At 30.4% G+C, this 26618-nt stretch overlaps 3 long non-coding RNA genes across 3 annotated transcripts; all 3 read right to left on the bottom strand.

Moving 5' to 3' along the window:
* Positions 1-479: 479 nt before the first annotated feature.
* Positions 480-2018, bottom strand: LOC145046980 (uncharacterized). Its single transcript, XR_013682096.1, has 2 exons — positions 1839-2018; positions 480-1684 (listed from the first exon to the last, which is right to left on the bottom strand). It is a non-coding gene; the product is annotated as an uncharacterized LOC145046980 (long non-coding RNA).
* Positions 2019-2991: 973 nt separating this feature from the next.
* On the bottom strand, positions 2992-21332 carry LOC145046037 (uncharacterized). The gene is made up of 28 exons (XR_013681938.1): positions 20513-21332; positions 20365-20421; positions 20240-20277; positions 20114-20153; positions 18441-18807; positions 18278-18362; positions 17864-17959; positions 17603-17760; positions 16863-16925; positions 16063-16178; positions 15944-15972; positions 15719-15773; positions 14967-15146; positions 14622-14730; positions 13129-13274; positions 12967-13055; positions 12530-12638; positions 12386-12444; positions 8597-8714; positions 7890-7989; positions 7508-7638; positions 7327-7421; positions 6451-6529; positions 5552-5674; positions 5389-5461; positions 5253-5305; positions 3847-3998; positions 2992-3256 (listed from the first exon to the last, which is right to left on the bottom strand). It is a non-coding gene; the product is annotated as an uncharacterized LOC145046037 (long non-coding RNA).
* Positions 21333-22610: 1278 nt separating this feature from the next.
* On the bottom strand, positions 22611-24763 carry LOC144998844 (uncharacterized). Its single transcript, XR_013660451.1, has 5 exons — positions 24551-24763; positions 23644-23738; positions 23356-23490; positions 23212-23264; positions 22611-22679 (listed from the first exon to the last, which is right to left on the bottom strand). It is a non-coding gene; the product is annotated as an uncharacterized LOC144998844 (long non-coding RNA).
* Between the last annotated feature and the right edge of the window lie 1855 nt (positions 24764-26618).

Genomic DNA, 26618 nt, shown 5'->3' with positions numbered 1-26618 from the left:
ATCCCATCTTTCTTTTTGATTGATTTGTTCTTAGCCATGCGTGGCTAAGAAAACCTAATTTCTAGTTCTTGTTCAAAACATGTTGATTGCTTGACTTGAAGCATATGATTTGATGTTTGATTTGTGATTCTATTCTAGTGATTATGTTTTTGTTTAAGCTAGAACCCTTGAATTTGATTTGCGTTTGATTGGCCACTTTCATGAATTGAATTTGTGTGTAGTTAATTAACTTTTAGGACACCTAATCGTTTTATTAAGTTAATAATTGGTAACAAACAATAACTTTTCTTATTCTAAAACATATATCACATATTTTCACGTTTCTGAGAGTATGAGAAGAAATGAACATTGTTGGGAAGTTTGTACAAAACTTAATGCAGTTTTTCAATACAATCTAAGAGCGTGTTTAGGTTGAATAAGTAAAGCTAGGTCTCGCCAAAGAGCGTGTTTCGGTTAGATAATTCGGTAAGAGAGAGGTATTAGAGCATGTTAATATCTTTAAGTACTAACTTAGAATAGCAATCATGAATTACATCAAGTCATAATCAAGTTAAATAACAACATTGAGAACTAGAACTAGAACCCTTTAATCAAATTGTTTACAAGTTTATTTTATTTTTTGCATATTTTAAAGTAGGGTGTAATTTTATTATTTCACTTTTCCAAACAAAGCCCCCTTTGGTGATCAAAGTACCTTACACAAAGAGGTATAGACTATTATCCCGTGTCTCTGTGGTTCGACCATGCTTGCCTCACACTACTTTTTAGTGAATTAAAGCAATTTATTTGGAGTCTGTTGTACCCCTATTCTTTGTTGGGTTTAACACGCCTAACGGTCATGGTACTGAGTCGCCCAACGGGTGTAGATGTAACGTGCGATCTCTATCGGGGCAACAGAAGCATATCTCCAGTAGTGGGATGAGCAGAGTGCGTGGGGGAACGGGAGGATCAACTAGAGCTTCGTCTTCGTGGTCGACAATCATCCACTCAGGAGCTTGCGGGATGCACCCAGCAGGAATATTATTTGGTAATCACTATCACGTCCGAGTGATATCCTGCTTGAGCTGGAGGGAGCTAAAATCCCTAGCAAGAACTCAAAAATGAGGTTTTTTCTTTACCAACCATGTAAGACTACCATCACTCTCTTTGCGGAAGAAAGATGAAGCCTCAAGGACATTGGATGCGACCCTTGTGTAATTTTCTTAAGATTAGGGCGTTTCTCCTCGAAAAGTCCAACACAAGCAAGGCAAGGGGCAAGATAAGTGATTATCCCACCACAATGAATGGGGCCGAAATCACTAGTAGAAATCTTGACAGGTTTGAAGGCAATAAAGGTGCCAAAATATGGTTTTTTAAGGCCAATCACCAATGAATTTCTAGCTCCGTTTTACCGGCTCTGCTTTTGTCTTCTTGGGAGAAGGCAACATTAGAGAGAATTCGGAGGGCTACCCTTAAGACCCGATGAATGATTTGAGAAGCTTTGGCGGCTCGAGCCTCCTAGGAATCCAGCCTTGTGATTTCCATCCAAAAGTCCTTAGCTTTAAAAAGGGCATTTTTTTCTTGCCGAAATCACTTCATCTTCAACCTCAAGAAAGTTTGAACTCATTAATGGTGGAATGTACAATTAGAGGTAAAAGCTTCAATCTTCCTTCCAAAACACCTCCCTGATCTTGCTCTTGAAGCTCTGCACAAGAATTTTGAAACATAATACAAGAATCAAGTAAAAATTTACAAAACAAAAACTAAGGTTTTATGTAAGATCCGATTTTTACATCTTCTTGGGGAGAATTCAACCTAGATGATGAAGGAGGTGAAGTTATGAAGCGAAAATTACATACCTTGGTGTTTTTAGTGCTTTAAACTCGTATTGATTGAAAAGATTGAAAGAAAATCAAAAGTTTATTAGGGTTAGGAGGGTTTTTGGTTAAGAGGAATAGAGTGGTGGGAGGATGCACCATCGTGAGTTTTACGTGAGAATCAAGAATGGTCAATTAGGTTTAAAGAATGGTCAATCGGGTTTAAAAGATTACCTGATCAAAACACATGGTCACATACCCTAAAACGCGTGGCCAATTGAAGCCGTGAGATTTTTAAGAAAATGGCGTGCATTTTTTTTTCAACTGCGATGACATGCACGGTAGAGCCTAAGGTCGTGCATTTTATGCTCTTTGCCCATGTGTTCTAAGAACTGCCCGTGTGTTTTTTCTGAACGCACGATTTTAATAAAGACCGTGCATTTTAGACGCAACCCCATGCCTTTTACCCTTGTCGATGGTAAAAAATGAGACCTTGGGTTTGAAGCTTTGGACCGTGCGTTTGTGAGGGTAAAAGAGTAAGTTTACTTGCCTTTTAAATTGGATAAGAGTCCAACGGAAATAAAAGAAGTAATTCAAGCAATAGTTTTGGAAGAAGGAATTCAGTTTCATTGTTCCTTTTTTTATTAAATGACCAAAATACCATTGTTATATATTGAGATAGAGAGGGATGACCTTTGATAGTTCAAAGAGTTGAGAGTGCATGCCATTTTGATCATGGTTGAATTTTGAACAAAAAAACAAAACACCAAAAAGCTTATGATTCATCTTTCATGATAAATAATACCGGAAAGAAGAGTTAAGTCATGATATGTGAGAAAAAAAAAACTATTTATTTCAAATATTAGCAACATAATGTGTGTATAATTGAAAAACATAAATAAATTAACAACCAAATTTAGTTTCATTGCAAGGTTCATCCCTGGCACCACTGACAATTATTATTATTTTTTTTTTAAAAAGTTGACTGTTTGTTTTTAATGACTTAAGATGAAGGAGATTGAGAATATGAAAATATGGGAAAAAAGTCAATTTACTTAAAACCCAAAATTTAAAACAAAATCAACATCCAAAAAAAATAAAAATAACCTAACTATAATCTTTGGTACCCTGGATCTTAAGCAATGTACTTTATTTGTTACATATTGGAATATTGCTATTATTGGTAAAGAGATGGAGTGTGTTGCAATAACAAGTAAGGAAATGTAATTATGTTGCTATTATGGGTTACACATCGCTAATTCGCTATCGTAGGTAAAAAAATAAAGTATTTTACCTATTTTATAAAAAAGAATGAAGTATATTGACAAAAAAAATAATGAAGAATAATAACTTTGTCATGATAGGGTAGCAATTATATAATAAGAGATCTTGGAAGCTCCAGTGAAGACAAACTTCTTTCAAGGAAGTTATTCACAAGAAATACATTCGTGTCTGATGATCTGAAGCAAAAAACAACATATTACAAACAACAATAATTTTTGAACATATCATATATCAAACTTAGGAAGCATATGAATTTTCTTTGGGTTTTAACATGGAAATGAAAGAAAAGCAGAAGACGGGGACAAAATGGTCATGTTCAAATATTTAACATATGTGTTATAAAGTTGATGACCCATGGACCAAAAATGTTATGAAACCATGAAATGAGTACCAAATTTTCAAAAAATATTCTTTTTTCGAGAATTTTTTCAGGGATTAGTGTATAGTTACGCTCTTTAAACGTATATGACAGATAATTTTAAAGAAAAGTGATGAATGTTGTTGGGTGAAGAAGACAGTGGCAAAATTGTCATTTTCATAAAGTTAACATATGGGCTGTTGAAGTTGCAACCCAGAGACCAAACACATTTTGACACCATGAAATGAGTACCATATTTCCAAAAAGATTATATTTTTAAGGATTTAGGGTTTAGTTATATTCCTTCAAAATATATGACAATTGTTTTTAAGGATAGAAATATAATTCTGTTGAAATGTCATCATGCTCTTTGAATACGGAAATGAAAGAGATGAAGATGAAAAGTACCTAAAGTGTTATGAAATAAGGACCAAAATTGCAAAAAGATTCCATTTCGGGATTAAACCACCAATCTGACAATAAGGACATGTTGTTTAACTGTGTCAAGAAACTTCTGGACTCCACTCCACTAGAACAGGAAAGAGGAGGAAATGCTAGACCTGAAATCAAGTAGATCACATTTAAAAAAGACAAAATTACATAAATGGTCCTTATGGTTGACAAAATAAACCAACTTTAGTCCTTATGACAAATTATTTGCGTAGATGGTCCTTGTGGTTTCAAAATGTTGCAAAGATGGTCCTTTTAATTAACGGTGTTAACTTTTCCAGTTAAGTCTTTTGTGGAATGACACATATGCCCATTCTGTCATAAGGACCGTTTTTGTAATTTGTTCATGCCATATGGACTAACACAAAGGACTTAACTAGAAAATTGAACACAATTAGTCAAAAGGAACATCTTTGCAACATTTTGAAACCATAAGGACCATCAATGCAAACAATTCGTCATAAGGACTAAAATTGGTCTATTCTATCAACCATAAGGACCATTTATGTAATTTTGTCTTTAAAAAAAATCATAAACATACATAAAAGATGTGGGCTTCTAAATAAATTCAATGTAAAGCAACATGAAATGATGATTAAGTAACACACTACTATCTGTTCTTACTTTTACTCTCCATTTTTGTATCCATAAATTTCAGCTAATGAAAAGAATAGCAGAGATTTAGGCTCTCCAGAATGAATCCAAACACAAGCATCACTTAATTATGAATTCACATCAATAACTTTTAACATAAAAATAGATTAAACTATTTGCTAAATGAAAGCAGTTTTTATCAAGTCAAACATGGATATAAATATAAATCCTGAAAACTTAAGACATCATTATCCAGGTAGAACTTTATTACTGCAATAGGTTAGATTTTGAAAGTACAATATCTTAATTAAAAAAAAAAACGAAGCTATAATGCTAACCAAAAGCAAACATGGTTAGTATTTTTAAGTACAATGACAAGATAGGAAAAATAATAGAATTACAATGTCTTAACAGTGAAAGTGGAATTAGGGTAAATGGATGGAGAATTTAAGTATTTGATTGTGTTAAGATTTTAATCAAATCCTTGTTCTTTATTCCTTTAAAGCTTAATTTATGTTTCACAAAAATATTGGAGCAACAAACATCATCTGGTTTTGGTAGAAGAAAAGGGTGATGGTTGTTACTTCCCTAAAAAGAAAATAAAAGAACAATGTTGAGACAAAATCTGGCTGTAGGGGCAAATAATATAATTAGGTAAAAAAATATTACAAACAACCAAAACAGATAAACTTACACATCAACATTTATACCTCAGCATTGTAACATGTGATGAATGTTGTGAAGATGTAAACAGATAAATTAAGTTATACCTCAACATTTGGTTGTAGAGAACATCTGATGCAATTTGAACTTGTGTAGTACCCTGTATGTAGAGTTGAAGTGTAGAATTATTTTCTTTGTAATCTCTTATATTTCAATTCAAAAAATTAAACAATAAAGACAAACAGTTTTTTATGGTGGGCTACAACAAGCTCTAAACATTCTTATGGGACTAAATGCAATACAACTTCATCTTTTCCTGAAGATAATACATAAACACAAGTTTTAGGAACAGAGGCGTATTTCTGGAAATAAACAAACAGGGTCATAGACTCATAACTATAGATACCTGTACACCTACATATCGTTTCCATGAGGGGCTTTATAGTGTCAAGGATATAAAAACCTACACTTTGTTGTCATCATCGGATGTATGTATACTTCATTTCAGGAACATCCACACACTTTACTTCTAAAACAAGAGGAATAACATACATCAATATTGGTTTAAATGCAAGAAATATCAATCTACTTTTATTGATTTGTGTATTACAACATTTCCAATTATAGCATTGTACTTTGAAAAGTATGCATAGAATTTTCATAATGTAATGCCCTTATAAGAAAAAAGTTCAAAATTACAATACTCAAAGTACAATGTCACAATAAGAAAAAAAATTGAAGTACAATGGTATAATTGGGTAGAGTTTTCAAAGCATAATGCCCTAATAAGAAAAAAGATGAAACTAAAATGCTATCGACATCTAAAAGTACAAGGACCTAATAAAAAAATAGCTAAAAGTACTATGCTATAATGACTGGTTAAATTTTTATACGTGCAGAGTCATAATAAGAAAAAGTTGAAAGTACAATACTGAAGTAGAAAGAAATGAAACTAGGATGCTGTAAAACACAAAGGAAGGAAAGCGAGTTGTTATTTATTGCATCTGCCCCACAAGTTTCTTTTATATCTTTTATTAAATACCCTGTATGTAGGTAGGGTTGAAGTGTATAATTATTTTCTTTGTAATCTTATATTCAACAGACCGATTTCAATTCAAAAAATTAAACAATAAAGACAAAGAGTTTTTTTTTATGATGGACTACAACAAGTTCTAAACATTCTTATGGGGCTAAATGCAATACAACTTCATCTTTTCCTGAAGATAATAGATAAACACAAGTTTTAGGAACAGAGGGGTATTTCTGGAAATACACAAAACGGGTCAGACTCTTAAATATAGATACCTGTACACCTGCATATCGTTTCCATGAAGGCAAATCACCCAACAACCTTATTTGAGATTCAATGGAACTAAAAGTGTACCTTTTAACAATAACAAAAAAATAAACTAAATAAGAACATAAAAGACATGAGGGGCTTTACATTGTCAAGGGTAAAAACCTACACATTGATGCTCAGGGGCATCTTTTTTTCCTTTTGTTTATCATAAGTTCTTTATTTAGTTTCTAAAACCTTTTCTTGTTGCAGAGTAATGAATAAAAATTCGTGAAAAGAAACAATTTGGTGTATTATATCAAACTTTAATGACTCCATGTTGTTCCTTTAAAAGCAAAAATAAAACATTTCTATCTGTACACATCGCATGTTTTGTCTGGATACAAAAGGCGAAACTTGTCAGAAGAATGTAAAGCACGCAAACTTAAAAAAGAAGAGTAAAATACACTTTTGGTCCCTGATGAATTTGACATGTACCATTTCTGGTCGTTGTTCCAAGTAAGAATAGCTGATTATTGTAATTTTGGTCCCAAAAAGATTGTCATTTTACTTTGAACAATAATTTAAAAAAAAAAAAAAAAAAAAACATCATAAATCTCAAAGGACCAAAACTGAAAAAATCAGCTACACTCAGGGACAAAAATGTAATATTACTCTAAAAAGATAGATGAATCATTCATATATCACATAGTGTTACTTAACTATTAAAGTATTAAGATATGATCCAGTAACAAAAACTAAAGAATGAGATGCTAAACCATACACTCTTAACATAATTTGGTTTGACTAAAGGGTAGTGCACAAACCATTGAAGTTTATTTGAAAATTTTTCATATTTAAATATAATATTTTCATTAGCAAATAAGAAATGATTATTATCTCACCAGAGATACGAAAGTAAACACCATCCCCTCTTTATATTGACCATTTACTTTTAACATTTCAGCCCCTCTTTTTAACATTTTCCTTCCCTGATGTCCTAATTCCATAAATAAAAGCACATTTTTTATTTTAAATAAATAAAAGAATTGACTAAAGAACAAATATCTTTTTGTAAAGAATTACCAGGCGTATAGATAAGTGTTGAGGGTGTTCTCCAAATATTCTACATCTTTTTTTTGATTGATTCAACATCAAGTATGTTAATCCCATCAAGATAATGAATAGACACAGGTTTTGGGAACAGAGGGGTATTTCTGAAAATACACAAACAGGGTCATACACTCATAGCTATAGTTACATATACTCTTGCACATCGTTTCCATGCTTTGTCAGCTTGTAATCAGTGGATAGAAGGTGGTAATTTGATAAAGCAATTTCATAATAACCCAACACAACACCCTTATTAATGAAACTAAAAGTGTACCTTTAAACATCAACAGAAAAACTAAATAAGAGCATAAAAATCATCAAGTGTTTTTATAGTGTTAAGAGTTAAAACATACACCTTGATTCTCGGAAGCATCTTGGTTTCTAGTTTTCCACCATAAGTTAGTTGTTTATTTGGTTTCTAAAACCTTTTCTTCTTTCAGAGTAATGAATGGAATCTGTCAAAGGAATTGGAATTAAGAATAGCAATTAATGTCATAAAAATGCTATGGGACTTGTGGTTCAAATAACTGATTTTGAAATCAACAAAGTCAAAAATTTGGGGTTATGTTATTTGACTGAAGTGAAAGTTTTGAAGATTTTTTCATCATTCCATGATAATAAGTAACCTCACAACGCAGTGTGAGAATGCACAAAGCCATGAAAGAAATTGATTAAAAATAATAAACAAGAAATGTGATACATGGAAATGTTAAAGAGAAGAAAAACAAGTATTGGTCTGATTTGGTAAATGTTAGAATCTGAAATACATTCTCAAACCCATCCAAACATGCAAAACATTATTAAATGATCAACAAAATCAAAGAAACACATTCTGAAATAAGCCTACCAGACATTGTCAAAATCAGATTTTAGAAAGAGAAAAAAAAACAATGAAAATATAGAAACGAAACCCCCAACAAAACGATCAACAAAGCTATAGAAAAACCATGTAACAAAGGAAAATTTTCCAATTAAGATAAATTTATACATCAACATTTATACCTCAGCATTGTAACATGTGATGAATGATGTGAACATGTAAACAGATAGATTAATTTATACCTCAACATTTGGTTGTAGAGAACAACTGATGCAGTTTGAACTTGAATTAGTGACTACAACAAGCTCTAAACATTCTTTTGGGGCTAAATGCAACAAAGCTTCATCTTTTTCATATCATCTATATATCACACAATGCGATTCAGAAACACATACAAAAAAAACAGGATACACTGTTTTGACCTAACAAAGAACTTGTGTTCTTTAATCTTGAATTCTAGGAAATAGGAGGTGATGACATAAACAAGCCCACAAATAATCACAACAACTCATTTGATTGAGATTTAAGCATTTGATGAACTTATGCCCCAAAAATCAAATTTCAATCTCTAAAATCCTGTAGAAAGAAAATTACAAACACACATCCACATATTTTTGAAGCATTGACAATCAAAAAACTCTTTCAGATATGCAAATTATACAGTAGTTGGTTGACAATCAACAACACGCCAATTTTATCCTATCTTAATTAAAAAAACACACAACTTTATATGCAACTTTTAGTTAGATCTAAAATACAGGTCTATTTCTAATTCAAGTTAAATCTACAAACAATAAATTATCTTTCCCTAGTTGAATCTCTAATAGCTCAATAAGTTGTTTAATATTTTAATTTGGCATGTGATTATGTACATAATGTCCTAATAAGATAAAAAAAAAATGAAAGTACAATACTATAAGTGGGCAAATTATTCCAAGTATAATGACACAATAAGAAAAAAAAAATGGAAGTACAATGCTATAATCGGGTAAAATTTTTAAAGAACTGTTTCATTCAAAATAAACCACAATAATTCCCTTTTTATTTTTCAAAGAGACTATTATATTAAACAATGAAAAAAGAGTACTCATCAGCTTCTTTAACTGGATGACTACAAGCCACACTTTCCAACATATGTTTCATTGCAACATCAACCCTTTCAAGAAAAGCATACCACCGGTGTCCAAAGAGGGCAATATCGTAATTTCAACCAAATTGGTAGGCATATTATATCAAACTTCAATAACACATTTACAACTAGCTTACTATCCTATATGAAAAGGGAAATCAAATACTATCCTACATCTTCTTTCTACTTATCCTTCTACTCGTTAGATCAAGACAAGTTTCAAAATCAAGAGAGGAGATTACGAGAAAGAATTAGTGGTTTCTACATGTCATAATCTTATATGAGTAGGAGGATAAGTAGGAAGAAAAAGTATGATATTTTTTAATTTTTCATATAAAAATAGACATGATCCAGAATATTATTACTCCATGTTGTTCTTATAAAAATAGAAAGTGTGTTTTTTAACAAAAGTTTCAAATATAAATATAATATTTTCATTGACAAAAAAGAAATGACTATTATCTCACAAGAGATACAAAAGTAAACACCAGTACCCTCTTTATATTGAACACTTGTTTTTAACATTTCAGCCCACCCAAGATCACACCATGTGGCATTTCCCAATTCGCTAAACAATGAGTACACTTTTTAAAAAATAAAAGAATTGAATAAATAACAAATATCTTTTATAAAGACTTACCAGGTGTGCTAAATAAGTGCTGAAGGTGTTTTCCAAAATATTCAACATCTTTTTTTGATTGATTCGATATGAAGTATGTTAATCCCATCAAGATAATAAACAGACTCTGGTTGGAACAGAAGGGTATTTCTGGAAATACACAAACACGGTCATACATGGAACTTGTGGTGCATGGAATATTTTTAAAATGAATGAAATTTGTCAAAGGAATTGGAAATGGAAAGGATTAGATCTAGGTTTTAAATAGCGTAAAGCGCCTCAAAGCGCTTTGGGCTTTGGGAGTAAAAGCGCTAAGCGCTAAGCGAAAGCGCCCGCTTAGAGCACACGAAGCCCCCGTTATTAAAAATATATATATATATATATATATATATATATATATATATATAGAAATTATATATAAATACTTAAAAAAAACATATCCTGCATATTGCATAAGACATTAATTTCAAAAGTTAAAAGTAGCATAGGCATATGATCAAAAAAGGCAGAACTTAAGTCCTAAATTCCTAATCCTTAATCATAAAAACTAAAAATACGCGAAACGGTCATCATCATCATCAACTTGGACACTATCATCTCCTCCACAATCACTTCCGATATCCTCTTCCACCTCTTCACTTGATTCCAAGTTCCAAACGTTGTGTTCAGAATTCAGAGGAGAGAGGAGGACAGGAGGCTGAAGATGAATATGGAGAAGAAGAAACGTTTTCCCGCCTACTGATGTTGTCTTTGTGTTGTGACGGTTGAATTCTTATTTTAATAACCCTACTTCCTACGTATCTAATTAAAAATACACTAAACCTGGCCCAGCGCCGACTAAAGCGGCGAGTAAAGTAATCTAAGCGCATTACTAATTCAAAAGCGTTTTTGGTTTTCATATGAGCGCCTAGCGCTTTAAGCGGTCCAAAGCGCCGCTTTTTAAAACCAAGGATTAGATTCCATTCATTTGTTATTTTGTGTTTAGTTTGCAAATCTATCAAACGAGTTGAAGTGAAAACTATGTTAAAAGACCGAAACACAGTTTAGTGATTTTTTCTAATAAATAAATAGAATTGCTATTTACTGAAATAAGATTTTATTTTAAAACAATTACTAAACGTTAAAATAGAGTAATATGAAATATATATAATGGAATTTCGATTCTTCCCTAGGAATGATAAAATCATTTGAATACAGATTTTGGGAGAATTTGATGGAATCCATTTTGTCAACCAAATTTGTAACTGAAGGAATTTCTATATTCCAAGTCCTTCAAAATTCTATGGAAGAATGAGCAATAATGCACTTTAAAAACTTACATGTAACATGAATAAATAAATAAATAATGCACTTTATGCCCCCCAAAAATCAAATTTCAATCTCTAAAATCCTGCAGAAAGAAAGTTACAAACACAAGTCTACATATTCTTGTAGCAATGACAATCAAAAAACACTTTCAGATATGCAAATTACACAGTAGTTGATTGACAACAGACACGCCAAATTCATCCTAATACAGTTATATTAAACAAAAACACACAACTTTATAATTTATATGCATGATCTAAAATACAGTTATATTTCTAATTGAGTTAAATCTACAAACAATAAATTATGTTTCCCTAATTGGAATAGTATCATGTTACTTGCCTAAAAAGCACCAACTCTTAAGGCAGAAATCACGAAAGATTAACTCATGTTACTGGAGATGTTTTAAGTCTGTTATTTTGACAGAGTTGGCAAAAAGTGGAGCACTAAATTGTGATTGAACAAAAGGACTTGAAGTTACCTGAATAATGAGTTTTGAATTGGGCCCTATCTTTTTTTTTTTTTTTAAAATTAAAGTGTCAGTTGCCTGCTAATTATTCAGATTCTATCAGTTGTTGAGGGTTGCAGCATCATTTCAGTAAAGAATCTTGAAACAAATGCTTAACCATTATAATCTCGATCATAGCATTCAACTTTTAACTCTTTTCTTATATGTTGTAACAATATGGATAAAAATGCAAGTAACATGCTATTTTTGTCCTAACAATGAAAGTAACATGCTATTTTTGTCATAGCAATGAAAGTAGGATGAGGGTAAATTAGATAAAATAAAATTTAAGTGGTAAATGATTGGAGAATGTTTACGTTATCAGTTTTCGTTTAACAAATAGGTTATGTACCATTTCACCCATCACTCCTACTTTCCAGCCAAAATGATATTTTTGGACAAGTTTACCCTTGATGATCAACAGCATCATACTATTAGTATAGTGGCAAAAGTTATAGTTTCTTCACCTTCAAATGACTGGAGACTATAAGACTGATGGACATGTCCCCCTTCGGAAACTATAAGACTGAATAAGATCAAAAAGTTTTGGTATTAGTAATAATAAACAAATGGAATAAGATCATAAAAATTATATGTATGTTGCTTTTCACCTTGGTTGCTTCTAAAACAGAATGAACCCTAATTAATGAATGTCCCCTGTTAAGATGTTGTTGCTATGTGTGCACTGCAGCCAATGGGGATCTATCTATGAGCATCTATCTGCATTATTAACAAATCATGATTTCAAAATATTTTGGAATTAACTGCACCAAGGGTAGATATCTATCTAACTGATTTTGAAATCAACAAAGTCAAAACTTTGGGGGTATGTTATTGATTGTCATTTTTGTAGATTTTTTCATCATTCCATGATAACAGACACACCCCTTTTGTGGTACATTTCAACGAAGAAAAATCACCCAACACCTAAGTGTACCTTTAAACAACAACATGAAAGATTTGTTTTGGTAAAAAGTTCCTTGTTACCTTTAAGTTAATAACACCATTAAATCAGTAATCAAAATGGCAAAAGTCATGAAACACTGACTCATGTTATTGGAGATGTTTAAGTTTGTTATCATGATAACAAGACAGAATTAGTGAAAAGCCCCCTCTTCCAAGTGTTGTCTGTCATTTCTGCATGCTCATTATAATTAATGCCATGTAATTTAAATGGGAGAATGAGCAATATTACACTTTAATAACTTACATGTAACCTGATGATCAAAAGCTTCATGGTCTGAAAAGAATACACACACCAAATTCATCCCAACTCTTAGAACTGTGTGTAACTTTCAGACAGTATAATTAAGTGAAAAGCTTACAGATAACTTCTTTTACCCTTTCCTCTGTCACCTACTTGAATGAAAAAAAAAATAACAAATTATACAGTAATTGGTTGACAATCAACACACCAAATTCATCCCAACTTAATTAAACAGTAAACACACAACTTTATATGCAACTTTTGGTTAGAACCAAATAACACTTCTATCTCTTTCTAATTGAGTTAATAATACAAACATTAAATTATCTTTCCCTGATTGAATCTCTAAAAGCTCAATAAGTTGTTTAATATTTATTTTGGCTTGTGAATTTCTCTACATAATTTGATCCAATAACATTTTCACCCTCAAAACAAAGCAAAACAACTCTTGAACTTAATCAAGACATTTCATCAAACACCTAAAGTGCACAGAAGAACAATCTACAGCTTAACAAAACTTTTTTAGGTTTTCAAAACTATCAAAGTTTTACTAACAAAACATCACAAATTGCTTGACCAATCATCTTTTATTTGACGATAAAAGATAAGCAAAAGTTTTAGGAAAAGGGTATTTCTGGAAAAACACAAACAGGGTCATAGACTCATAGCTACCTGTACACCTGCATATCGTTTCCATGAAGACAAATCACCCAAAACCCTTATTTGAGATTCGATGGAAGTAAAAGAGTACCTTTATACAATAACATGAAATGAAACATGGGTTTCTCAAATCATATGCTTTGACAAAATAATAACTGATTTTGAAATCAACAAAGTCAAAATTTTGGAGTTATAACTCAAGTGAAATTTTTGAAGATTTTTACATCATTCCATGATAATAATTAACCTCACATCACAGTGTGAGAATCCACAAAGCCCTGAAAGAAATTGATTAAAAAGAACAAATAAGAAATGTAATGATACATGGATATGTTAATGAGAAGAACAAAAAAGTTTTGGTCTGATTTGGTAAATGTTAGAATCTGAAATACATTCTCAAAACACACCCAAACACGCAAAACATGTCAGTTGAATAACAAAATAAAAATGACCAACAAAAACCATGTAACAAAGGAATAATTTCCACTTAAGAGTTTATTATTATCAGTAGATAATAAAATTACTTAAATAAAATTATTCTTTTTTTTTTTTTCAGAAAGAACCTCATCCACATCCTCTTTTGTTGGGTAAAGGGTCAAAAAAATTCAACTGATTTCCCAAACAAAAAAATCATGAGTAACAAAAGCTGTAGTTTCTTCACGTTTGATCAGAGCTTGTAGCTACAAAAATACCAGGAAGCTATACAGTTGATTGATATTTGAAACTATAAGACTGAACATGATCAAAAATTTTGGAATTAGTAAAATAAACAAATGGAATGAGATAGATTTGAAGAACCAAAGAACACAAATTTCTGAATATATATTGTATTTTACCTTGGTAACTTGGTTGCTTCTGAAATAGACTGAACCCTAATTAATGAATGTCCCCTGCTAGGATGTTGTTGCTGTGTCAGCACTGCAGCATCTATGAGCATCTATCTATCTGCATTATTAATGAAACATTATTTCAGAACATTTTGGGAATTAAATGCATCGGTGCAGAGCATCTATCTGCATTATTAACAAATCATCATTTCAAAATATTTTGGAATTAAGTGCATCGGTGTAGATATAGAAATCTGGTGATAAAACGTACTTAAAATCTTAAAAAATAATACATGTAGTGACCAAGGGTAGATATCTACACATGAAATCAAACATGGGTTTCTCAAATCTTACGCTTTGAAAAAATACTAGCTGATTTTGAAATCAACAAAGTCAAAATTTTGAGGTTATGTTATCGATTGACATTTATGCAGATTTTTTCATCATTCCATGATAATAGACACACCCCTTTTGTGGTACTTGCTGGAAATGCTAGAAACCAATCATCCAAACATGGTGAAAATGTACAAAGTCCTGAAAGAAGTTGATTAAAAAAAACAAATAAGAAATGTGATATATGGATATGTTAAATAGAAGGGGGAAAAAAGTATTGGTCTGATACAGGAGGAATAGTATAGATCAATATAGGTTGCATCCTACTTTCAATTTTTCTAACTATACCCTTATACAAAGAAATTTTTTCCCAAGTATAGCAATGTCATCAAGATACAAAGCAACTTTCACAGCTATGCTCAGATAGATTTTTTTTAGAGTGTGATGTCCTAATATGAAAGATTAAAAGTAAAACGCTATTACTGCATAAAATTTTCCTAATGCAATTCCCTTATAATGTACTTTTTAGAGTGTGATGTCCTAGCAATGTACTTTTCAGTAATTTTTTTTTAAAAACAAAAATCTACTCACTTTTAGAAATGCCATACAATACAACTCGATTTCGCTGCTTAATGTCCTAATAAGCAAAAAAAAAAGTACACTTTTGGTCCCTGATCATAGCAAATTTATGAATTTGGGTCCATATTTGAGGTTCTTGTAACATTTGGGTCCATATACAATATTTTTATTCACAAAAGAGAACTGATTATTACCTCTTTATATTGACCACTTGTTTTTAACATTTCCCTTCTCTAATGTCCCAATTCACTAAATAAAAAGTACACTTTTCAAGTAAATAAAAGAATTGACTAAATAACAAATACCTTTTGTAAAGAATTGCCAAGCATACTAAATTACAAATTCAACATCTTTTTTTTATTAATTCAAGATGAAGTATCATTATAACAAGACAGAGTTACTGAAAAATCAAACAGCACCTAAGCTGATGTCATCTCTTCTTCTGGACCTGTAAGATTGGGCATTATCTGTAGATTAATACATTTAAAGCATAAAGAAAGATGATTTAACACTTTGATAATATAATGAGGGGACAAACCAAGGGTGTCGTATAAAGGGACAGTGATAAATGAATATGCATGATCAACAGCTAGCCACTCCAGTTTGTTGATAAAGTATACCCAACACAACACCCTTATTTGAGATTCATTGGAACTAAAAGTAAGCATCAACAAAAAAAACTAAATAAGGACATAAAAAATAATCAAGTGTTTTATCGCGTTAAATAAGGACATAAAACCATAGACTTTGATTCTCAAGGCTATCTTCTTTTCTTTTTCTCCACCATATAAGTTCTTTATTTGGTTTCTAAAACCTTTTCATGTTGCAGAGTAATGAATGGAATCTGTCAAAGAACTTGGAATTAAGAATAATAGCAAGTAAAGGAAACTTGTGGTGAACAGAATATTTTTAAAATGAATGGAATTTGTCCGATTCCATTCATTTGTTGTTTTGTGTTTATTTTGCAAATCTATCAAATGAATTCAAGTGAAAAGTGAAAAACTATGTTAAAATACAAAAACACCCTTTACTGATTTTTTCTAATAAAATAATAGAATTGCTATTAATTCAAAGCAAATACGACATTAAAAAGGACTTACGAAGGCAAATAAACAATTATAAAAACAATAAAAATCTTTTTAATGAAGAAATAAATAATGGAATTTTGATTCTTCCCTAGGAATGATAAAATCCAATGAATACGGATTTTGGGGAAATTTGATGGAATTCATTTCCAATCCATTTTGTCAACCAAATTTGTAACTGAAGGAATTTCTATATTCCAATTCCTTCAAAATTCTATGGAAGAATGAGCAATAATGCACTTTAAAAACTTACATGTAACATGAATAATAATGCAATTTATGCCCCCCCAAAAATCAATTTTCAATCTCTAAAATCCTGCAGAAAAAATATTACAAACATAGGTTCACATATTTTTGTAGCAATGACAATCAAAAAACACTTTCAGATATGCAAATTATACAGTAGTTGGTTGACAATAGACACACCGAATTCATCCTAATACAGTTATATTAAACAAAAACACACAACTTTATAATTTATATGCAACGTTTAGTTAGATCTAAAATACAGTTATACTTCTAATTGAGTTAAATCTACAAACAATAAATTATCTTTCCCTAATTGGAGAAGTATCATGTTACTTGCCTAAAAAGCACCAATTCTTATGGCAGAAATCACGAAAGATCAACTCATGTTATTGGAGATGTTTTAAGTCTGTTATTTTGACAGAGTTAGCAAAAAGTGGAACACTAAATTGTGATTGAACGAAAGGACTTGAAGTTACCTGAATAATAAGTTTTGAAAATAATAGTAAAACCTTAACACCAGTTGGTGATAGAAAAGGTAGCATTGAACTTTTAACTCTTTTCTTATATGTTGTAAAATCAGCAGTGAAAACTGCTTACCATATGGATAAAAATGCAAGTAGCATGCTATTTTTTTCATAGCAATGAAAGTAGGATGAGGGTAGATTAAATAAAATAAAATTTAAGTGGTAAATGATTGGAGAATTTTTAAGTTATCAGTTTTCGTTTAACAAAAAGGTTATGTACCATTTCACCTGTCACTCCTACTTTCCAGCCAAAATTGATATTTTTGGACAAGTTTACCCTTGATGATCAACAGCATCATACTACTAGTATAGTGGCAAAAGTTATAGTTTCTTCAGCTTCAAATGACTGGAGAATGTTCCCCTTCGGAAACTATAAGACTGAATAAGATCAAAAAGTTTTGGTATTAGTATAATAAACAAATGGAATGAGATAGATTTGAAGAACCAAACAACATAAATGTTTATGTATGTTGCTTTTCACCTTGGTTGCTTCTGAAACATAATGAACCCTAATTAACAAATGTCCCCTGTTAGGATGTTGTTTGCAGCCAATGGGGATCTATGAGCATCTATCTATCTGCATTATTAACGAATCATGATTTCAAAATATTTTGGAATTAAGCGCATCAATGTAGATATAGATATCAGGTGATAAAATGTACTTCAAATCTTGAAAAGGGTAGATATCTATCTAACTGATTTTGAAATCAACAAAGTCAAAATTTTGGGGTTATGTTATTGATTGACATTTTTGCAGATTTTTTCATCATTCCATGATAATAGACACACCCCTTTTGTGGTGGTACATTTCAATGAAAAAAAATCACCCAACACCTGAGTGTACCTTTAAACAAGAATATGAAAGATTCGTTTTGGGTAAAAAGTTCCTTTTTACCTTTAAGTTATTAACACCATTAAATCAGTAATCAAAATGGCAAAAGTCATGAAACACTGACTCATGTTATTGGAGATGTTTAAGTCTGTTATCATGATAACAAGACAGAATTAGTGAAAAGTCAAACACTAAATTGTGATTCAACAAAAAAGACTTGAAGTACCTGAATAATAAGTTCTGAAAATGATACAAATAAACTAATAATGCCATCTCTTCCATCAGCAACTGGACCTGTAAGATTGGGCATTACCTGTAGTAGTCTAATACATCTAAAGCATAAAGAAAGATGATTTAAAACTTTGAAAATATAATAGGGGGAAAAAACCCAACACAGCACCCTTACTTGAGATTCAATGGAACTAAAAGTGTGCCTTTAAACATTAACAGAAAAACTAAATAAGATCATAAAAATCATCAAGTGTTTTATAGAGTTAAGGGTAAAAACATACACCTTAATTCTCGAGCTTCTTCTTTCCTTTTTTTCCACCATAACTTCTTTATTTTTCTTGTTGCAGAGTAATGAACGGAATCTGTCAAAGGAATTGGAATTAAGAAAATAGCAATTAATGGAATCTATCAAAGGACTTAGAATTAAGAATAGCAAGTAGAGGGAAGTTGTGGTGCACAGAATATTTTTAAAATGAATGGAATTTGTCAAAGGAATTGGAATCTGTCATGTGCATGGTTGACAGGAAACAGAAAGGATTAGATTCCATTCATTTGTTGTTTTGCGTTTATTTTGCAAATCTATCAAAACAATTGAAATGAAAAGTGAAAACCATGTTAAAAGACCAAAACACCCTTCAGTGATTTTTTCTTAAAAAAAAAAACAATAAAACTGCTATTTACTGAATAAAGAATTTAACCTAAAACAAATACAACATTAAAAAGTACTTATGATGGGCAAATAAACAATTAATAAAACAATAAACAATCTTTTTAATGAATAAATAAATAATGGAATTTTGATTCTTCCCTAGGAATGATAAAATCCTATGAATACAGATTTTGGGGAAATTTGATGGGATTCATTTTCAATCCATTTTGTCTACCAAATTTGTAACTAAAGGAATTTTTATATTCCAATTCCTTCAAAATTCTATGGAAGAATGAGCAATAATGCACTTTAAAAACTTACATGTAACATGATGATCAAAGGCTTCATGGTCTAAAAAGAATACACCACCACATAAATAAATAACTTAGAAATGACAAAAGTTAGACTTTCACACAGTATAAGTAAGCGAAAAACTTGTGGATAACCTGTGTAACTCTATCAATTGCTTGAATGAATAAAAAAAACTAGCACTTGACTACATGGCTAAAATAGCTAGAATGTATATTGCTAATTGAGTTAAAAATACAAACAACAAATTATCTTTCCCTAATTGAATCTCTAAAAGCTCAATAAGTTGTTTAATATTTTAATTTGGGTTGTGAATTTCTCTACATAATTTGATCCAATACCATTTTCACCCTCAAAACAAAGCAAAACAACTCTTTAACTTAATCAATACATTTCATCAAACACCTAAAGTGCACAGAAGAACAATCTACAACTTAACAAATGTTTTTTAGGTTTTCAAAACTATCTAAGTTTTATTAACAAAACATCACCACTTGCTTGACCAATCACCTTTTTTTTGTTTGTTCAACATGAAGTATAACGTGACAATAAGACAAAGAAAATTGGAAGTAGAATGCTATCTTTAAGATATGTAATACTTACTTTATGGCATATGCCAAATATCATAAAGGAATAATTGTAATATAGTCTAGTTAAATTTATAAAGTTGCATTTTGTAGTGTTTAAAACTTGCTACCAAAAGAATTTACCATTTCAATCAACTTCTTTCTGTTTCTCCTTAATCTGCATCTGTAACAAATCAGAACATTAGAAAGATAAACTGATATGAACATGTATGTATAAAAAGGGAAAATTAAGTAAGTTGATCAATCCACCTGTGTAACTTTTGATATAGAGATAGCAATAGCATCCTCTGTTTATTATGAGGAAAAGAAGTATATCTTACTACTACAATAAACAATCTAATACTATAAACAAATGTGTGTATGTTGTTTTTCACCTTGGTCACTACAGCTATTATTTTACAACTAGAGGGGAATCATGCGCGCTGTTGACGCTGTGTTATTTTTTTTCTCTTGTCAGCAAAAACCTCATCTGTCAACAGAAGGTTCTAGAATTGTGGAAAAATATTTGAATTCTATTATTACCTTCCACACCAGTTGGATCAAAAACATCGTTGAACTGAAACGTTTTTTTACATCTTTAAAAGATCTAAAACCACTAACGACACATCTTCTCCAATGTAATCAAGCACGTTATTTGTGTCAGTTCTAAATGCAATGCAGGTCTAATTCTGCAGTAAACCCGAATGTTTCCTGAAAATTTAAAGATTCTGGAAGGTAAAGACAACATTTTCATTGAGTAAAAATAGAATTGTATACAAACAGTAATTGTAGTAATTGGTGTACGCATAAATGTGTTTTTGTATGCACGAATCGCATGCTTTATCTGATACAAAAAAGAACACAAACTTAGAAAGAAGAGTAAAATACACTTTTGGTCTCTAATTATAACTAATTTATGAACTTGACTTGTAATATTTCCAGTCCCTGTTCCAAGAAGAGCTGAATTTTGCAATTTTGGTCCCAAACTTTTTGAAATTTTACTTTTAACAAGAATAAAAAACGTTAAAAACCTCAAATAAGGACCAAAACTGAAAAAATCAGCCACACTCAGGGAACTTGTGGTGCATGGAATATTTCTATTAAAGTATTACTAATTATAGAAAACATAAAGAGTTTGGCAAACCCATCATATCATGATATACTACTATGTTATATAATCATGGAAGACAGTAGAGAAGAATAGGTCTCAATTCCACCATTTCAGCCAACAATTTCAACTTCATCCTACATGAATGAAAATACAGTAACTAAGTCAAAAAGAAATACTAACTTTGTCAAGATGTAATTAAGTACAATAAAGCAACAAAACAAACATCATATGATTTGTAGTTTACAAGTTGGAATTCTCTTCCTTCTTCAAGATGCATCTATTTATTTTAGTCATTCTTTTTTTTTTTATGGCAGGAGTAATAATACTAATTGAGAATCGATTGCCCCAAATACCATTAAAGCAACAGTCCTATATGTTTTGTCTAGAAGACCCAATAAAGGGTAAAACAGGAAAATAGCTTAAGTTAGTCAGGATAGAAAGAAGAATAAATAAATAAAGGATTTGATTTATGTTTCACATCCTTGTTCTTTAATCCTTTAAAGCTTAATTTATGTTTCACAAAAATATTGGAGCAACAAACATCATCTGGTTTTGGTAGAAGAAAAGGGTGATGCTTGTTACTTCCCTAAAAAGAAAATAAAAGAACAATGTTGAGACAAAATCTGGCTGTAGGGGCAAATAATATAATTAGGTAAAAAAATATTACAAACAACCAAAACAGATAAACTTACACATCAACATTTATACCTCAGCATTGTAACATGTGATGAATGTTGTGAAGATGTAAATAGATAAATTAATTTATACCTCAACATTTGGTTGCAGAGAACATCTGATGCAATTTGAACTTGTGTAGTAAGTACCCTGTATGTAGTGCTGAAGTGTATAATTATTTTCTTTGTAATCTTATATTCAATAGACCGATTTCAATTCAAAAAATTAAACAATAAAGACAAAGAGTTTTTTATGGTGGACTACAACAACTTTTAGGAACAGCGGGGTACTTCTGGAAATACACAAACCGGGTCATAGACTCTTGGGGGCATCGATTGTATGGTTGACAGAAAATGGAAAGGGTTTTGATTCCTCATTTTAGTTTTCTTCTTTTTGAAGAATGACAGGATTGCTATTCACTGAAAAAATGTTTTATTTATGAAACAGTTACTAAACATTAAAATAAAGTAATATGACATGAATAGAAAAAATAAAATGAAACTAGGATGCTATACAACACAAAGAAATAAAAGCAAGTTGTTATTTATTGCATTTAGCCCTAAAAATAACTTACACTTTAAGAAAATTCTAGTTTCATTTTTTTTTAGTATATACATAGGAGATTGAAAGATAATATCACATAGATTACCATGTAGGAAAAAAGGAATAAGTGGAAAAATAAACCTTATCTGGTTTTGGTGGACGAAAAGAGCACCAATTCATATGGAAAATAAATCGGTAATGAAAATGGAAGAAATCATAAAAGATCGATTGACTCATGTTATTGGAGATGTTTAAGTATGTTAACATGATAACAAGACAGAGAAGCTACAATTATATTAAACAATGAAAAAAATTACCTCCTCAGTCGGGTGTACAATGCTATCTATGATTGGGTAGAGTTTTCAAATCATAATGAACACCCTAATAAGAAAAAAGATGAAAGCACATGCTATAATTGGGTACACTTCTGTAATACTTTATGGCATGCCAAATATCATAAAGAAATTCTTCTATTACTGTCTAGTAAAAATTATAAAGTTGCATTTTAAAGTATTTAAAATTGTTAATTGCTGCCAAAAGAATTTACCATTGCGATTATAGATCACATTTAAAAAATCATAAATCAGAATACTTTGTCTGCAAAAATCAACATCAAAATCACATCCACAGTTCCAATGCAGATTACATGTGTATGCATAATTGCATAACATACAAAGAGTCAAAAGACGAGGCCACCCCACAATTTCAACTTGCCCTACATGAACGAAAATACAGTAGTAATAATGTAAAAAAGAAACAGCAGTTTGTCATGATGTGACTAAGTACACTAAAAAAAATCATTATCATGTAGGAAAATGAATAAGTGGAAAGAAAAGACTCTGCTTTGATAGACTTAGACTTGAAAAGAAAAGAAAAGGCATAAGTGAATCCAATCAATATGAGTTGAAGTTACCTGAATAATAATTTGTGAAAATGATACAAACTTAACCCCAGCCCTCCAAAAACCTATATGAGTTGTTGAGGGTTGTAGCATCATTTCAGTAAAGAATCTTCAAACAAAAAAAATCATGAGTAACAAAAGTTGTAGTTACTTCACCTTTGATAAACAAATCAACAGCATTATACTAGTAGAGTGGCCATTACTTCTGGGAATAAATATAAATTTTTTCCAAACAAAAAAATCATGAGTAACAAAAGCTGTAGTTACTTCACCTTTGATCAGAGCTTGTAGCTACAAGAATACCAGGAAGCTACAGTTAATAGATATGTGAAACTATAAGAATGAATATGATCAAAATTTTGGAATTAGTATAATATACAAATGGAATGAATCTGATTTGAAGAAACAAAGAACATAAATTTATGAATATATATTGTATTTTACCTTGGTAACTTGGTTGCTTCTGAAAAAGAAAGAACCCTAATTAATGAATGTCCCCTGCTAGGATGTTGTTGCTATGTGTGCACTGCAGCATCTATCTGCATTATTAATGAAACACTAATTCAAAATATTTGGGAATTAAATGCATCAGTGCAGAGCATCTATCTGCATTATTAACGAATCATGATTTCAAAATATTTTGGAATTAAGTGCATCAGTGTAGATATAGATATCTCGTGATAAAATGTACTTCAAACCTTGATAAATAATACATTTAGTCACCAAGGGTAGATATCTACACATTAAATCAAACATGGGTTTCTCAAATCTTACGCTTTGAAAAAATACTAGCTGAATTTGAAATCAACAAACTCAAAATTTTGAGGTTATGTTAGTCAAAATTTTGAAATCAACAAAGTCAAAATTTTGGGTTATCTACACATTAAATCAAACATGGAATTTGGAATTCTCTTCCTTCTTCAAGATGAATCATCTATTTTAGTCATTCTTTTTTTTTTTATGGCAGGAGTAATGATACTAATTGAGAATTGATTGGCCCAAATACCATTAAAGCAAGAGTCCTGTATGTTTTGTCTAGAAAGCCCAATAAAGGGTAAATTAGGAAAATAGCCTAAGTCGGTCAGGATAGAAAAAAGAATAAATAAATAAAGGATTTTAATCAAATCCTTGTTCTTTATTCCTTTAAACCTAAATTTATGTTTCTTAAAAATATTGTAGCAAAAACATCATCTGGTTTTGGTAGAAGAAAAGGGTGATGCTTGTTACTTCCTTAAAAAGCAAATAAAAGAATGTTGAGACAAATTCTGGCTGTAGGGGCAAATAATATAATTAGGTAAAAAAAAAATTACAGACAACCAAAACAGATAAACTTATACATCAACATTTATACCTCAGCATTGTAACATGGGATGAATGTTGTGAAGATGTAAACAGATAAATTAATTTATAGCTCAACATTTGGTTGTAGAGAACATCTGATGCAATTTGAACTTGTGTAGTACCCTGTATGTAGGGTTGAATTGTATAATTATTTTCTTTGTAATCTTATATTTCAATTCAAAAAATTAAACAATAAAGACAAACAGTTTTTTTTTGTGGACTAACAAGCTCTAAACATTCTTATGGGGCTAAATGCAACACAACTTCATCTTTTCCTGAACAAAATAAATAAAACACAAGTTTTAGGAATAGAGGGGTATTTCTGGAAATACACAAACAGGGTCATAGACTCATAACTATAGATACCTATACACCTGCATATCGTTTCCATGAAGGAAAATCATCCAACAACCTTCCTGAAGATGATGAATACACCTGTATATCTTTTTTTTTTTTACTTTCCTTTATCATAAGTTCTTTATTTAGTTTCTAAAACCTTTTCTTGTTGCAGAGTAATATGACATGAATAGAAATTAAAAACAAAGTAATATGACATGAACAGAAATTTAAAAAAAAATAAATAAACAAAGTAATATGACATGAATAGAAATTAAAAAAAAAAACAATGAAACTAGGATGCTTACACTTTAAGAAAATTCTAGTCTCATTTTTTTCAGTATATACATAGGAGATGCATTCTTGCCTTAATACAAAAGTTAAAAAGCATAGATTTAAATATGTTAGATTTCCAAAGTGTAATGTCTTATTGAAAAACAGAAGTTAAAATGTGTTAAAAAGTTAAAGTAAAATGCTAGAAGTGGTAACCAATATCAAACATATTTAGATTTGCAAAATACAAAGTCTTAATGCACTAAATTTTTATAATGCATTGTCTTAATAAAAAAGTAAAAATAAAAGTACAACATGTTAATAGGTTAGATATTGAAACCATAGAGCTATCACTTAAATAATAATGCTAAAACTTCTTAAAGAACATTATCTTAATATGAAAAAACAAATAAGAGAAAAATATCTTCATAGGTTAGATTTTAAAATACTATATTATAATTGTCTTGATAGATAAATGGTACCTAAATAGGTTAAATTTCAATGCATAACTTTTAGGATAAAAGAATTAAAATCTTAAATGGAAAAAATTAAAACGTTAATATCTTAGTAGGTTAGATAGTGAAACTACAATGTAATTGAATGTATAATAATACTACATGTGATTAGATTTTCATAATAGATAGTGTGTCCATAACCTTACTGTTATGTCGTATATGAATTCCCTGAAAGCATGTGATAAATTTTAACTAGTATTTAGATAGTGTGTCCATAACCTTACTGTTATGTCGTATATGAATTCCCTGAAAGCATGTGATAAATTTTAACTAGTATTGTAGTTTGTGAGGGTAGAAGAGTAAATTTACTTGTATTTTGAATTGGATCATAATCCAGCTGAAACATAAGAAGTAAATAAATACCAACTCCTCCTGCAAAATATAAGATATGTTAGTTATGTTCAAGCCCCAATAAAAGTAAATAAAGTATTAGTTATGTTCCTTAAACATATATGACAGATAATTTCATCTCATGTTATCAACTCCTCCTGCAAAATATATACCAACCTGCAGTGCTCTAATTCATTTGTTTACTATAAAATTCTACTTTTGTTTTTTGTTTTTCCTATTACATTGTAGTCACTTTTCCATGTTACATTGATAAAAGATTCTCAAAACTAAAAATAATGACCTATTAACAGATTAGAGCGTGAAAACCGAATATCAACATGATTTACAAAAATTTAACTAAGAACTTTGTAAAGATTATATATATATATATATATATATATATATATATATATATATGTATTACAACACTGTACTTTCAAGAATCAACCTAGTTTTAGTAATGCCAAAAGCAATTTCACTGCTTAATTAGGTGAATTTTTAGAATATAAATATCGTAATGAGCAAAAAAAAAATTAGAAAATTGAAGTGTGGTGTTATAAATGGGTAGATTATTCAAAATAAAATGTGACAATAAGACAAAGAAAATTGGAAGTAGAGTGCTAT

This window comes from Lactuca saligna, chromosome 5, assembly GCF_052625555.1.
Source record: "Lactuca saligna cultivar CGN05327 chromosome 5, ASM5262555v1, whole genome shotgun sequence".
Classification (NCBI taxonomy): Eukaryota; Viridiplantae; Streptophyta; class Magnoliopsida; order Asterales; family Asteraceae; genus Lactuca; species Lactuca saligna.
The sequence above is the reverse complement of the archived record's forward strand: the minus strand, read 5'-3'. Positions and strand labels throughout refer to the sequence as shown.